This window comes from Colobus angolensis, unplaced genomic scaffold (assembly GCF_000951035.1).
Source record: "Colobus angolensis palliatus isolate OR3802 unplaced genomic scaffold, Cang.pa_1.0 Scaffold3, whole genome shotgun sequence".
Taxonomy (NCBI): Eukaryota; Metazoa; Chordata; class Mammalia; order Primates; family Cercopithecidae; genus Colobus; species Colobus angolensis.
The window spans coordinates 7,413,415-7,429,150 of record NW_012116265.1 but is presented as its reverse complement, the minus strand read 5'-3'; positions in this window follow the sequence as shown (position 1 = coordinate 7,429,150).

Below are 15,736 nucleotides of genomic sequence, written 5' to 3'. Positions count from 1 at the left end.
TGATACTTAGCTTCTGTAATTCTTTGCAAATACTGCTCTAACCCCTTGATTTAAAATCTGAGCATCTGAATCTTAGAGTTTAGTCATGTTGCTAGTTACTGAGAAACAAAATAATAAAAATGAGGGAAAAGTCATTATTGTTATACATTAAACATAGTGGGTGTATTCCAAATACAACCAAGTTATTTTCATAATTTTGAGGATATAAAAGCTTGAGAGAGTATATGGCTATATCCTAGATATATTTCAAGGCAGACCTTAGTCTTGTCCTTCCAAAATACAGATATTAATCAAATGTTTTCTGATGCTTATAAAACATTGAATTTGGTGTCATCTTCAATTCAACTTATCATAAATAGGAACTGAATAAACCAGAAATTTAAAGTTCTTAATTGGACATTGGATATCCTTTAAGCTTCACAAATCTATTCATGATGGATTTCATGCAGTAAGGGATAATATGGCAGCCTAAGAAGATTAACGCAGTGATAAAGTTTATACTACTAAAGGCTATTTTAGGAATTAGAAGAATTTGTGTTTTTTTTAATGTAGTGATATGTGAGGTTTTGAAAAGACAAGCAAATTCTTTAGAAGATTAATACATTTAACATACTATTATTATAATATATGGACTTTCTCTTCCATTAATTCCATAGGAAGTAATACAAACCAAGAAACTGAAGCTAGAGAGACATTCACCAGCAAGTTAATGAGTGATAAAAAATGAGACTAACTCATGGGTCTCTTGAATCTTGATTTAAGATTCCTTCAGATAGGGGTGTGTGTGTGTGTAAGAGAGAGCGAGAGAAAGAAAGATGGGGAAAGAGAGAGCAAGAGAAAGAGAAAGACTTCAAATTAAATATTAAATGCTACCATATCACTTACGAACTATAAAAAAAAATAAAATAAATAAGTAAATAAATAAATTTAGTTCAAGGAGTTTTGGACTTTTGTGACTTCTTATAATGTTAAATGAAGAAGGGGTTTAAGTAGAGGTATGTTCCAGTAGCTTTATGGAAGAAAAGGAAACTGGGGATAAACATTGGGAAGATATAAGCTTGAGAAATTGGCTCGAATACTCAAAGGTGTAAGAGAGATTCTGCTTTACTGACTCATTGGTTTTTAAAAGCAATTTGGAAAAGAACAAACACATCTGTAGAGTAGTAATACAAAAGTAAATATATATTTAATGCAAAGCAGTTGTATTTATACAAACTTCACCAATATTCAAACTCTACATTTCAGTTACATTTTTTGAAATGGGAGATGCCTATTAAGTGCCTATTAACATTACTTCTAAAGTCCACACAGCTGTAGAGTCATGTGACCAGGAGGATGTCCCTTTACGTGTGTAAGTAGAGGGGCTCAGAGATGGAGTGGGGTAGAGTGGTTTCAGAGAAGTGATAAGGAAGGGGAAGTGGTTCTTGGTCTCTTTGCTCAATAAGGATACATGTGCAGAGGGTGGAAATCTAGCAAGGCTTCCCAGCTGTCACTGCCTCTGAGACTGCTGGATCTAGTCCAGTTGTATGCTTTCTGCAGGATCTCTGGAATCAGAACAAAATCTGGGGTCCTGTAAGACTGCTTTTGCATGTAATGCTAACTTCAGGTTTAATGTTACAAGATGAAGCTGCCTCTACTATGGCAAATAGGTCTGGGAAGTCATCAGTGTTACAGTATAAGTTCAAGTCATTTAAAGAATTATTGGAGAAAGCTTGTAGAGAATTTTCAATTTAAACTATATTCTGAACCAAATTTGAAACTGAAACCATATAGTTCTAAGAAGATCCTTTAACTGAATATATCAGTGGGTTAAATGTATGCTGAGAAAATAATTATGATGTTACTGATCAGTTGCTTTAAAGTAAAATCATGTGTTACTCCCTTTTGTATTGTTGGCCCATATGCAGTAACAGAAATTGAAAATGAGACCAACCCACTAAATGCCAATCGCTAAATAGAAAGGGTATTATTAGTATTTTTGCTGTATTTTGTGTTTGATATCCAAATCTCACCAGGAATTGCTACAATGGCTTTCCAGACTACACAGTCAAATTTAAAGATATAGAGTTCCTCTGTTTGGGATGCAGCCCTACTCCTAAGGTTCATATGACAAATATAGCCCAGTTTATCTTCTTTACAATAAATTAAATTACTGCAGTGATAAGCTTTTGCAAAGACGTCCCAGTCATTAAAATATTGTGTATTTTGGATCACATGTAATTCAGCTTTGCTCTTCAAATTTCTAGTGTTTTCTCATCCACAAACATAAATGGAAAGAAAGATTAATTCTCTGCCAATGTTTTTGTTTCATGTCATCCAACAAGCCATGTATATGCTAGTTTATAACTAACAAAGAGAAGCTATTTTTCTTTGTTATTTTCACTTGCCTTATCATCATATCATCATCACTGGAAAAAAATATTTCTAGCACTGACTTGTGTGTGAGGCTAACCTAGAACTATAGAAAATGCACATATAAAGTCATGTAACTCTTTCCTTCAAAAAGATATCAAGCTTTACATCTTCTAATGAGATTTATCTTGAACTGTCAGTAACTAGGCACCTACTCCAACGAGGCAGTTCTTGACCTGGACTTATTTTTAGCAGTTGGCCTCAATAAATTATTTTTAATATCTTCAAAGAGGGCAAATTTTTGTCCTTTAATATGTACTTTGCTATGATTCCCTTAAGGACATATAGAGATGAGATCAAAGTCATGGGGCCTTCAGTTCCTAGAACCCAATCTCAATCACTATATGTATGGACGGTGCGGCCTTGACCTTGTCCCAACACTCCCCAGCTTCACTAGTGGCACCTGCAAAATGACAACATCAAGATTAGTTAGCCCATGGAGTGTAGGGAGTAATACAGGAGGAAAAAAACATGTGGACATCACTTCATAGAGTGACCAGTCCCTAATCAAGGTAATTATGTGTTAGGTTTAATCATTCTAAGTCGGCCAGGCGCAGTGGCTCAAGCCTGTAATCAGCACTTTGGGAGGCCGAGACGGGCGGATCACGAGGTCAGGAGATCGAGACCATCCTGGCTAACACAGTGAAACCCCGTCTCTACTGAAAAAAAATACAAAAAACTAGCCGGGCGAGGTGGTGGGCGCCTGTAGTCCCAGCTACTCAGGAGGCTGAGGCAGGAGAATGGCGTAAACCCGGGAGGCGGAGCATGCAGTGAGCTGAGATCTGGCCACTGCACTCCAGCTCGGGCGACGGAGCGAGACTCCATCTCAAAAAAAAAAAAAAAAAATCATTCTAAGTCAAGCTGGGTAATTTGGGGTAGGTTCGGTAATACTAAAGTTGAATAAAAGATGCTTTACTTCTTGAATTGTCTTATAAATTAGAAGATTTTTTCAAGAGTAATCTACAAACCGAATTGCATAGTTGGAACAAGTTTATGGACATCCAAGATCATGATGCTAAAAGATATAACATGGGTTACAATTATCCTGTCGATTCACTGGTTAATAAATTATATTTTAAACTTTTTAGTTACAATTTCTACATACTGCTTAAGAGAGAGAAGTTGCTCTGCCATCTTGGAGCTGCTAATCCAGAAAGGATTTAAACAAATTTAAAATGTTGAATGAAAAAGTTGGGTGTTGGTCCTGATTTTGTGCATTTTGAGATGCCAGAGATGAGGAATATGCATGAGAGAGTATTTGACTCTTGACATGACAGTTTCATAAATTTTTAACAGCAATTGTAGATAGTGCTTTTGAATTCCATTTTACCATAAATTTTACTGCAGTATGTTGTTTTTCTCTAGACACCTTGACAGCTCATTATAAGTGGAAAATTCTCCCACTCTCTCTAATAGGTAGCCATAGCACAATTTTCCTTAACATATTGTGGTCCTATCACTGGTGACATTGTTTTCTGCTATTTTTAAAGTTCTCTGGTCGTAGAGATTGCTTATTGTTTCCTTAACTCCCTGGGAACCATGCACTTAACCCATGAAAGCCTCTCTTGTAAACAGAGTCTCACATTGCTACCTTTGCCAAAGGCTAGGAGGGATTTATCAGGGTGCTACATCATGCATTTGAATAGGAGCTGACACAGATACATAATATGGTTTAGTCGAAGCAGTTGATGTTGTCGGAATGATAACTCTTGACCTAGGAAGCTCGGAAGTAATGAGAGGGGGACAAATTTGCATGATTTGTGCCATAAGCAGTATTTATAATGTGAAAAGGATTTAAAGATTAATACACTCCCAGAGCAACACATGAAAGAGACAGGAAAGGTTACTTGATGATAATCCAAATGTTCTATTTATTTGCAGGGCTTTCATCTGACACATTTTCTTACATTTATTTTTTTCTACCCTCATTAATTTAGTATACAAAGAAGACAGTGATATCTTCCTAAGTTCAAAATATTTGCTGGAAGTTTAACTCTTTTAATTAAGAAGAGGAGACACAATGCTACTTGAAGAAATCATTGATTGCCTCTCATTAGTTGAATGACCTGCAGTACTTTGTAAGTTCTTATGTCATTAACTCCTTGTGTTGAGAATCAAATAGCTTGAAGTATTTTCCACAAAATATCTGAATTATTGTTTTGTCTAATTATCAATTGGTAGAAAAAGAAACTGATGCTGTAGCCCCTAAGCTATGTAATTGCAGAGTTTGATTATTGAATTCTGAGATTGACAACACTATGAAAGACCTTAGAATAATTTCTTAGGAATTACTTGTCATGCACATGTCCAATAACATAGAAAGTTTCCAAAATGACTTAATACTAAGTGCTTTCCTTTCCCATTCTTTCCCTTTCTTTTTTTCAAATCAAATGAATCTGAGGTAGCAGTGGGGACTCAACTCTGGAAGCAGGGCTCAGATATTAGACCAAATTGACAACAAGCTAAAATAAGGACAGGGCAGAAGCCACTCTCCATAAGACAAGCTCGCCAGTGTGCCCCATCAGCTTACCATTGTGACAGCAACACCAGGAAGTTACTGCCCCTTTCCATGGCAATGACCCAATAACCTGGAACTCACCACCCTCTTTGTGGAAATATCTACAAAATCTGTCTCCTACTTTGCCTACAATTAAAAGTGGGTATAAATATGAATGCAGACCTGCCTCTAAGCTATTGCTCTGGACACATTGTGTGTGGGGTAGCTATGCTTTACAAGGAGCAGGACCTCTGTTGGTGCTGTACACTGCCGCTTCAATAAAAGTTACTGTCTAACACCACCAGCTTGCCCTTGAATTCTTTCCTGGGCAAAGCCAAGAGCCCTCCCGAGCTGTATTAGTCTGTTCTTGGGTTGCTATAAAAAACTACCTGAGATTGGGTAATTCACAAAGAAGAGAGGTTTAGTTGACTCATTGTTCTGCAGGCTTTACAGGAAGCATGGCTGGGGAAGCCTCGGGAAACTTACAATTATGGTGGAAGGGAAAGCAGGCAAATCTCACTTGGTGAGAGCAGGAGAAAGAGGGTGAAGGGGGACGTGCTACATGCTTTCAAAAAACCAGCTCTCATGAGAACTCACTCACTATTATGAGAACAGCAAGGGAGAAGTCCACTCTTGTGATTGAATCACCTACCACCAGGCCCCTTCTCCAACACTGGAGATTACAATTTGAATAATATTTGGGTGGGGACACAGAACCAAACCACATCACAAACTAAGCCCCAATTTTGGGGCTCGCTTGCTTTTCATCAACTCCAGGTACAGTGTAAAAACTAAAAACTTGTAAGGAAAGCATTCAAATGTGGGTTCAAGAGAAACCAATAATTAAATCTGTGAGCCTGACGTGGTGGCTCACACTTGTAATCTCAGCACTTTGGGAGGCTGAAGCGGGTGGATCATCTAAGGTCAGGAGTTCGAGACCAACCTGGCCATCATGGTGAAACTCTGTCTCTACTAACAATACAAAAAATTAGCGGGTGTGGTGGCCAATGTCTGTAATCCCAGCTACTTGTGAGGCAGCTGAGGCAGGAGAATTGCTTGAACCCAGAGGTGGAGGTTGCAGTGAGCTGAGATCACGCCACTGTGCTCCAGACTGGGCGACAGAGCAAGACTCTGTCTCCAAAAAGAAGAAGAAGAAGAAAAAAAAAAAGGAATTATATTTGTTTTGATATCTACATATATTCTGATTTTAATTCTTGCGGCAAATGATGTTCTGATGATATAGTTGTGTCTGCGCACTTCTAAAACATTTGAAACTAATTCAAAAGTGAAGCACTCTGTCAGTCAAACATTAGATTTTTTTTTTATAGTGCCAAATTGCATTCACTGAAGCTATGAAATGTAATACCTATTCTAGAAGTCTGGACAGAGACTGAACAGTCAATGGTATGATTGGCCTCAGCATCACAGCTGCCAAATAGGCTCATACTCTTGCTTGACTTTCCCATCACAAGTCTTCTTGCATAGTTTTCATTTTTTTTTTTGGCAGATCGTATCTCAATCAGAAAAGAACTGTGGATATTATGACTTATTTTGTAATATTCCTTTCAGGCAAAAATGAAGAAATTTATTTTCCCTTATCTCACATCTCATGAAGCATGACCTAATATTACATCTATTTTACAAATGAGGGGACTCATTTAGAAAATATAGACAAGGTAATATAAGAAATAAGCCAGGCCAGAACTAGAGATCTCCCAGTTCTGCAATTTTTCTGACATATTGAAACAGTAATTTTTCTCTGGGATCAGATGCAGAATTGTAAAGAGAAATTTAGAAAAAAAAAAAAAATTTCCCCTTACAGGCACACGATACATATTATAAAATGCAATTGATTAAAGATAATTATTTGGTTCATTGATAGAAATATTAAAAACAGTTAAGGTTTATATATACAATGTAAAGATGTATTCAATCATTAACAGTTATTATAGCAAATTAAATGGATCCAGATTAAATTGTTTCACAAGAATAATGGTCTCAACTTTATAATCAAAAATCTATTTTTCCCCATGTAGTCTCTGTTCCATTCTAGCAGCTTTGAATGGTAGCATGCTTATTGATGTTTATGTAGATCCCTTTTCAATTGAGCACTACAAACTCATTGGGTAGGTTTCTCAGCCTTACTGACCTATGCTTAAAAGAAAAATTAATGATCTCTCTGTTTTGCTTTCTTCACACCTGATAATATATGTTGTAACTAAAATTCCCAGCCATAGAGTCAGTCAGGGTTCAATTTCAGTACTGAGGCTCCACTTTCTAGCTGTTTTTTGAGTAGGTTACTACCCTCTGCTTAAAGACTGTTTGCTGGGTAGTAACTTCCCTGGTGAACAGTCATCTTCTGTAAAATAAGGGTAACATTGTCCTTGTGCTACAGAATTATTGTCAGGATTTGCATAACACAATGGAACAATCCTTGCTGCATAATAAGTAGTCAAAATGTTGCTACTCTATTACTACTTTTGCCACATCTCCCTATGTCCTGCAGCAAGTGTAGAATAGTTTATATTGAAAGATAGGAACTGCATCAAAATAAGGACCTCTGCAAAGCCTTATCTTACCACCCCAAGGCATGAGATTTCTTCCTTTTGACAATAATCATGACTATTATTTGCTCACTGGTTTACCATTGACTTGCATTTCTTGTCATCATATGTATGGGTGTGTCTTATTACTCCAACTCTACAGAAAGTATTTGAAGCAAAGGGTCTGTACTTTCAAATCTATGTAAATAATGCGATATATTGTTTTTGACTCTGATCAATTATCAGAAAGTGTTTTGTTGAAAGAATAGGCCATTTTCATCAAGTCAAATGACCTTATTTCCAGCCATGGTTCTTAGGCTCAGTAAACTACTTTTTCTTAGGCAAGCCACTTGATTGCATCAAGCACATTGCCCTCATTTGTAAAACTGTAACTCAGTCACCCTACCACTGATGATTATGAGTAATGATTCATTACCTTGAATCATACAAGATAATGCAGATGAAAGTACTTTAAACTTTAAGCATGTGCCAAGTTAAGAAGTTAAAGATCTAACTTGAAAGTAAGAATGAAAGCTAGCTCTTATCATGATGTCTCAATGCATAATAGCATAACATTTAGTTGCATTTATGTAATTATAATTACAATGTGATTTTGAAAACACACTTGAATACAATAATGTACAGATGGCTATGATCTGCTTATAAACAACAGCTACTGTTAGTACCATTCTGTGTCTCCTGAAGTCTACTGTTAAGTAGCAAGCATGGAAAGGTAATTACCTGCATGAATGCCATGTCACCAACACCACAAACCCCCATTAGGAACGAGGAGGTCAGAGTGAAGAAGAACTGAAGGAGGATGAGAATAACTTTTGTTATTTCTTCACTCTTAGATCGACCTTTCACTCTCCTGGAAGAACAGTCTTGAAATCCAAGCTTCCTTCTAGGGTTATAATAAACATGGACAAGGTTTATTTCCATTTCTTTCAGAGGCTGAAGTGAGAAATGTTGAAATACCACATGAAAGACCTTGGTATAGTGTTTCCAGCTGAGTCTGGAGGCTGAAGTGCTGAAAATTCTCACAAGGGATCCAGACTTCATGATATTTCCAGACAAACCCTGTAGCCTCTGGAGTCTGGGTAAACTTAAGTTCCCCTCAAAGTTGTTCCACCCAAAGGGGATTATTAATGGACAGCTTTAGGGAAATTTTCTTAATGATGTTTAGTATATAGTATGTTATTGTTTGTGAAGATTGCTATGCTTTGGATAGGAAAGGAATGAATATTTTTCACTTCATGTCAAATGTTAACTACATTACATAAAGCACTGTTTCTTCTCTTAGGTTTTTTTTTTTTTTTTGACCTCTCCTCAACAAGAGGCCTGTGGAAAACGAAGCGTTACCTGCCATAATAGGTTTCAATCTGCACGAGCTGCTTCACTGGTATTTTTGAGTCTATTAAAAGGGAGTCAAAATTGCACAGCAGGAAGGCACTACCAAATATTTCCCTGTAACTCTGTTTTCTAGATTATCAAAAAAGAAAAAAATGTGTTATTTATTAGTTTCTTTTGTTGCTGCTCAATTAACGTAGAAGATGCTGCTTCCCACTAAAAAATTACTAGGATTACTGACACAGCCATGTGAATGATCAGAAGTGCTAAAGAAATGACCAGAAGGGCTAAAGAAATGAGACTGTAAATAAAGTCATGATTATTTGAATAACAGGGCAGGAAACAGCAGTGTTTAGTTTGAAAACTAAACTATTACATTCTAATGAAATATTCTGGTATTCTTTTGTAATAATCTAGACAACATGCCTTAGTATTCTTTATTTTATTCTGTTAATAAATACTTTAAAAATTAAATATTAAAAATCTACTTCAATTGATTGATACAATTTTTAAAATTATGTGATACAGAAAACATAAGCACATAATTTCTTTCATATTCCAACTCTGTATCCTCGTGTCATTAATATTTTGATTGATATCTGATGTAACACTGATCAGCTCGTATAGGTTTACTTTGTTATGTACAAAGATCTTGGGAAAAACAAGCCTTTCCCTTGCTGTGTGTTTTGGGTATAAAACAGAATATATGCATAAAATTTATTTTATTATTTGTCCTAAAATACTATACAGAAATACTATAAAACCATGTAAGCACAGATTTCCATATAGACATCCATTATGTAATTGCTAAGTAAATCTTGTCTTTTAAGAGACCATTCTCTTTCCATGAAATGTTGTGCTTATTTTACCTTAAATCAGAGTCCTATTTTTGCTTTTCTGGCACCAAATTAAGCAGAATAAATATTATGTGCAATATTACAGTGCTTAAAATATTAACATCACATCTTTCTGTTACTTTAGGCAAAGACACAGGGGAAGTGACATAGAAAAATGTCACAATTGTTTCTATAAATATATATAAATATATATGGATAGGCAGAATCGTCATGGTGAGATTAAATTTTCTTTTGTTTTAAACTTTCTTCACATTCTTCCCAGCATGGTTGTTAATTGACTGAATTTTAGCCAACAGATATATAAGATAAGTAGAAGTTATTTACTGAATGAACTTCTGCAGGCAGAAAGTAAGTATATTGTTCTTATGACTTCATCTTCAACTTAAAAACATTCGCTTTTGATTAAATAAACCCTCCCCATTCTCACCTTTGTGGTTGAAATATTTGTTCTCATAGTTTTCCCTTATTTATTTCATTTAACAGAATTCCCAGTACAGCTAGGGTAATGAATAGTCCAGGTTTACCAGGACTCCAGGGCTTCCCAGGATGTAGGACTTCCAGTGCTAAAACGAGGAGTCCCAAAGCAAACCGAGGTGATTGGTCACCCTAAATGTACAGGAGAGAAATCATGTGACTATAGACTTCCTCACGTCTAACTCAGAATTCTGCACAGAAAGAGGCTCTTGTGGTCATATTCCCCACTATTTCTCTCTTTGTTATTGTATCCCTCTTTCCCCACTCACATAGTTATGTTTGGCTCCTCCAGGTTTGATGTGGAAAGAGGCAGAAAGATCTGATCAGATAATTAGAGGTGAAATCTATCTCTATAAGCTCTGAGATGCACTTTTCTCTTACACCTTTGAAATCAGTTTTACCAGATGAAAAGAGAAGATCTGCCTCATACATTCTTCCTGATATTTCCCTGTAGCATGTTGAGGTTTTGAGAATAAATTACTTTATCTGCAATAGTTTATTCTCATGATTAGAAACGTAGTGCAAATTAACTTTGTCTTAGCCACAAGTTACACTGCCTTAATGTGAGCCTTCTCTAAGACCTCAAAAATACATAGTGGCACATTGAGATGCACTGTTGAAGTTACTGGAATTATTCCTTTGTCAACTTTTAATCAATAATTTCAAAACGTTGTATTTGTTGGGAAAAAGTGGGGAAGGAGAGAATATTTGAGGAAAATTGTAGGCTCTGTTCAGCTACAGTTCTGCCATTGGCAAACTAAGCATAATCCTAGGCAATGGCTATGCTACATTTCATTGGTTGTGAAAGAAATGTCAATAACTAATGGACAAAACGTAAGCCTTTACTTCTGGACTTATTATAAATTGCCTGTAGATTTCATTTTGCTGTAGGTTTTCTGTATTTGCAGATAATCCAAGAAACTCACTAACGATGGAAAGATTCGTATTTTAAAATATTATTTAAGGTGTCCATGCTTTACTTCCTGGAAGGGAAAAAAAATAAATAATCTTTCAGATTTCTAAGGGTCTTTTTTGTCTTTCTCTGCATTTACTCACTTCTATTCTGAATTGTTTCAGGATTTTACATTTCCTATTGATTGTTTAAATAACTGTGCCTTTACAAATCCCTGATACAAAAGCATACACATTTGTAGGTGACTCTCTTTAAGAAGTAAAGAGATTTGGTATAGAGTGAAATCTAAGACAAGTATTTACCTCTGTCCAGGCAATGGAAAAATCAAGGCTATATTTCAGCTGAATATATGGGCTATATTTACACCACAACTAATTTTAATTCTCTAGTTTCAACTAGTTTCTATACACAAATAATTTTAGATCATTACAAAATATTTAAACATTTTCTGCTACAGAATTTAAATCACATTTTATAGAAACAGATAATAAATTGTATGTATATTCTGATTTTGACACTATTCACTTTGTGCTAATTATTATTCAATGTGGAGGTGTTTAACGTTGATCAATGGAATTGGCCTACATTCTCAATGGTGAAATATGCCTCAAATAAGTAGGGTAATCATTTCTGTTTTCCTATAAAGCAGAGAAGTTTTGAAATAAAAAGGAGCACTAAAAATATTTAAAGTCAAACAGTTTCTTAACATTTGTTAGTCAACACATTGTTTTGTTATATTGGTAAACTTATAAAATACTTGTATTTATATTTGAATTTGTGTAATAAAAATATAAAAAATCACAGATATTGTATTTTAAAGCAAAATCAGAAACTTCTTTATATTGACTCTCAATATTAAAAAATAAGCACTCTACTATCAGTTCTTATTTCCGTATGTTGCACAGTTCTCAGCTGTATCTTAGTTTTTTAGTTACCCTACACATGTCAATGGTATGTTTTCTTATCCGTATGTTTAACATATTATTATATTGATATATTTTCAAAACTGCCTGCAATTTTCTACAAAGTTGCATTTTATGGTCAATTAACTTGCAGTTGTTAAAAATTTCAACTGATGATTTTCTGTCCACCATAATATTTTTAATTCAGAAAATGTTCACTTTATAAATGCTAAGATATCTAGTAAGCTCAGGAAAAAAATGTACTAAATAGAGGATATTCTCTATTTTAAATTTTTATTAAAATATATAAATATTTCAGCGTAAGATTTTTACAGCTACTCATTTTACTTTATTGTAGTGGTATTCAACAATTACTTTCAATAGCCAAAATTTATCAAATGAATTGTCTCTACTTATCCTTTTGAGTGTTTAATCAAATACAGATTTTTGCATTATTAAAGGTTATCTCAATTCTATTCTAAAGACAAAGAAAAATAAGGAAACATGTATGTACAATGTGAGTTAGGTTTTGGGGTTCAAGATATCAGTTTTATTACAAAAATGTTGTAGCTTGGTCATCCAAATTTTGTAACATGGACAGCTACAGCTTTAAGTTTTATAATACTATAAATTTCCCAGACACAATTATACATTACATCTTCATGAAATTCAATCATTAAGTACATTTATTCTCAAATATTTCTTAATTTTATGCATTTTATTATTATCAAACCAAAATACTTTCTGATTATTGAACTTTAAACTGAATTTAATATGTGTATTGTCACCTCAAAACTAATTAATTTTACCAACTGTTAACTTTTTAACTAAATTACAAAAGCATTCAAAAAACTGTTAGATGTTTGTCTTTAGCAAAACATTTTTCAATGAATTCCATGAAGAGAATTTTAAAATTGCAACTTTATTTAAACCGATTTTCTACTTAAATTACCTCAGATAGTGACATAAACTTGGCATATTTAACTGTTCGCACATTTCTGATGTTAATTCGACACATTAACAAATATTACTTCATTTTCTTGTGCATTCACAAGAAAACTTGAAAAAGTAAGACAAGTTAGAAGGACAGTTACTTTATCTAAATAAACTGTCAAGCTTCACAGAAGGGATGCAAATGCATTTTCTGTAGTTGTACATGTTAAATAATTTGTGCCTAGTCTCCTTTAAACAACATATCGGTTATCTATTGGTGCATAATAAATTACCCCCAAATTTAAGTAAAACAGCCCAGTTTTTTTCTGCATAACAGATTACCCCAGATTTAAGAAAAACTATTCCATTTCTGAAGGTTAGAAACCCAAGAATACCTTAGCAGGGTGGTTCTGGCTGAGTCTCTCACAAGGTTGCCATTAAGCTGATGGCAGGGATTAAAGTTATTTCAAGTCACGCCTAGGGCTGGAAAATTTGCTTCTAAGCTCACTTCTAGAAAGGCCTCAGTTCCTATCTGCCTGTGGGCCAGAGGCTTTAACCTCTCTCTATGTGGGTTTCTCTCATAACAACTATTTTTTCCCTAGAGCAAGCAAAGTGAGAGAGAGAGACAGACAGAGAGAGACAGAGAGACAGAGAGAGAGAGAGGAAGAGAGAGAGCTCATGTATGTGCAGGAGCTCAAGATAGAGATCACAATATCTAATGTTGAATACCATGACTTCTGCTATTAGCCACACTGACCAACCTTTCTATGGAAAGGACCATGCAAGGATGGTAATACCTGTCAGAAATTCCTGGAGGACTTCTTAGGGGTTGGCTTCTGCAACTACTAACTTCTGAAATAGTTGAAAATGTGAATATTCTAGATTTCAAGTGGTAATGAATACTACCACAACCTTCATGGAATGTGGGAAAGGTTCACTGGCATTTGTACAAAATACACATTTGTCATCAACTTTCTAGAGAAGTGGAAACTCAGTGCCTACTTTTTTCTCAAATATTTGTGTTTTTTCCAAACGCATTTTTTTTTTTTTTTTTGAGACAGAGTCTCACTCTGTGGCCCAGTATGGAGTGCAGTGGCATGATCTCGGCTCACTGCAAGCTCCATCTCCTGGGTTCACGCCATTCTCCTGCCTCAGCCTCCTGAGTAGCTGGGACTACAGACACCTGCCACCACGCCCGGCTAATTTTTTTGTATTTTTTAGTAGAGACAGGATTTCACCGCCAAATGCATTATTATCAGACTTTCTTAAAAAATAAAATGTGTTACCACACAACGAAATAAATAGCAATAGATGATGCCATGTAAAAAATGACAACACACACACCTCTGTAGCAGCAGTATTCAGATAACTTCCTATGGTCCTCAGCTGAACAGATCAGCCAATATTTCCACATGGATCTCAGAGAAACCAAACCCATAATTGTCCATATTTACCACTAAACCACCAGGTGGAGACCAGGCAAACTTATGCATGCCACAGTCTGTAACATGGACAATGACATAACTGGCTGGTACAAGTGACGCTAAGGTGAAGACGTCTCCCTTATGAGACCAGAAGAGTTCACTCTTTCTAGCTGCTGGTTTCTGACAGTACTAGTTCTTTTATTCAAGTGTTAAGATAAAAACTGTAACCTAAAAGGAGTTGTTAGTACTTTGTATGGGGAAAGGATAGAAAAAAGAGAGTTGCATTATCACTAATCGTCTTTTCCATTTAATTATCTGTTAGTGAAAACTCAAGTGCATTTGATTTTCAAACGTTATTAATGGAGACTTCGTGAGAAATTGGAAGTAATACACAACCCTTCCTTATTTATTTTAGTGTAATAATGATGACAATAACATAGTAAAAATGCTGGATTTAAAATATAGAATAATTCCAGAAAAAAATTATTACATGGAAGGATATCCGTAGCTGATAGAAATCAACCAAGATGGGCCTGGCAAATGGCATATCACGTTACAAAAGAACCTTATATTTAGACTAAAGAGTAAGTAGAAATATAGGGTAATATAAACACTGTAAACCTAACATTTTCAAACGTTTCATAGTAGTAGTGAGAAGTCTGTCACCAGTACTTTTCTTGGTAAATGCAGTGTCACGAATTTAAAGTTATGAAAAGACTGGCAAAGACTTTGGGTTTTCCAAGTCCGATTAGTAATATCAGATACTTCTAAAAATACAAGCTAATTATCCCTGTTATACACTGTTTGTCTCAGCAATAGAAATACTTTTATACAATGAAAGGGTACTATTAGTAAAAGTGTAAATAGTAGATAAACTGGCAGATGGTAAAATGATATGAACAAACATCAAGTAATTAAACGACTATTTTGGCGAATGTTAATGACATACCTGTAGCTCACACTTTTAAAGAGTGTTCAACAAGCCTGGAGTTGTTTTGAAAGGTTTCCAAGAGCATCTTGGTGCTTCTCCAAGGAGGAATTAGGGTTCAGGGCATAGGATTTCTAGTGGAAGTGCTCTCCAGCCAGGAGACCTTAGACATCTTCTTCCTCTGCTGCCACAACTTATTCAGTCAAGAGATTACTGTATTTCCTCAGTATGATGGCTCATGAATTTAAAAAAACTCATTGTTTAGGATATCATTTTAAGACCAGCAGAGGCAGCAACCGGAGCAGCGGCAGTCACAGCCTGCGACCCCTCCCCGCTGCTGGCCAGCTCGCCCTCCGCTGCCCTCCACCCGCCCCGGAGTCTCTTTCTGCCCCAGAGTCTCCTTCTGCCTTCTCTCTCCTCCTCCTCCACCCACCGCTTCCTCTGCGCGGGCGGAGGTGCCCTGACCTTCACGCCTGCCCCTATTGTTCCGCCCTCCGGCCTCC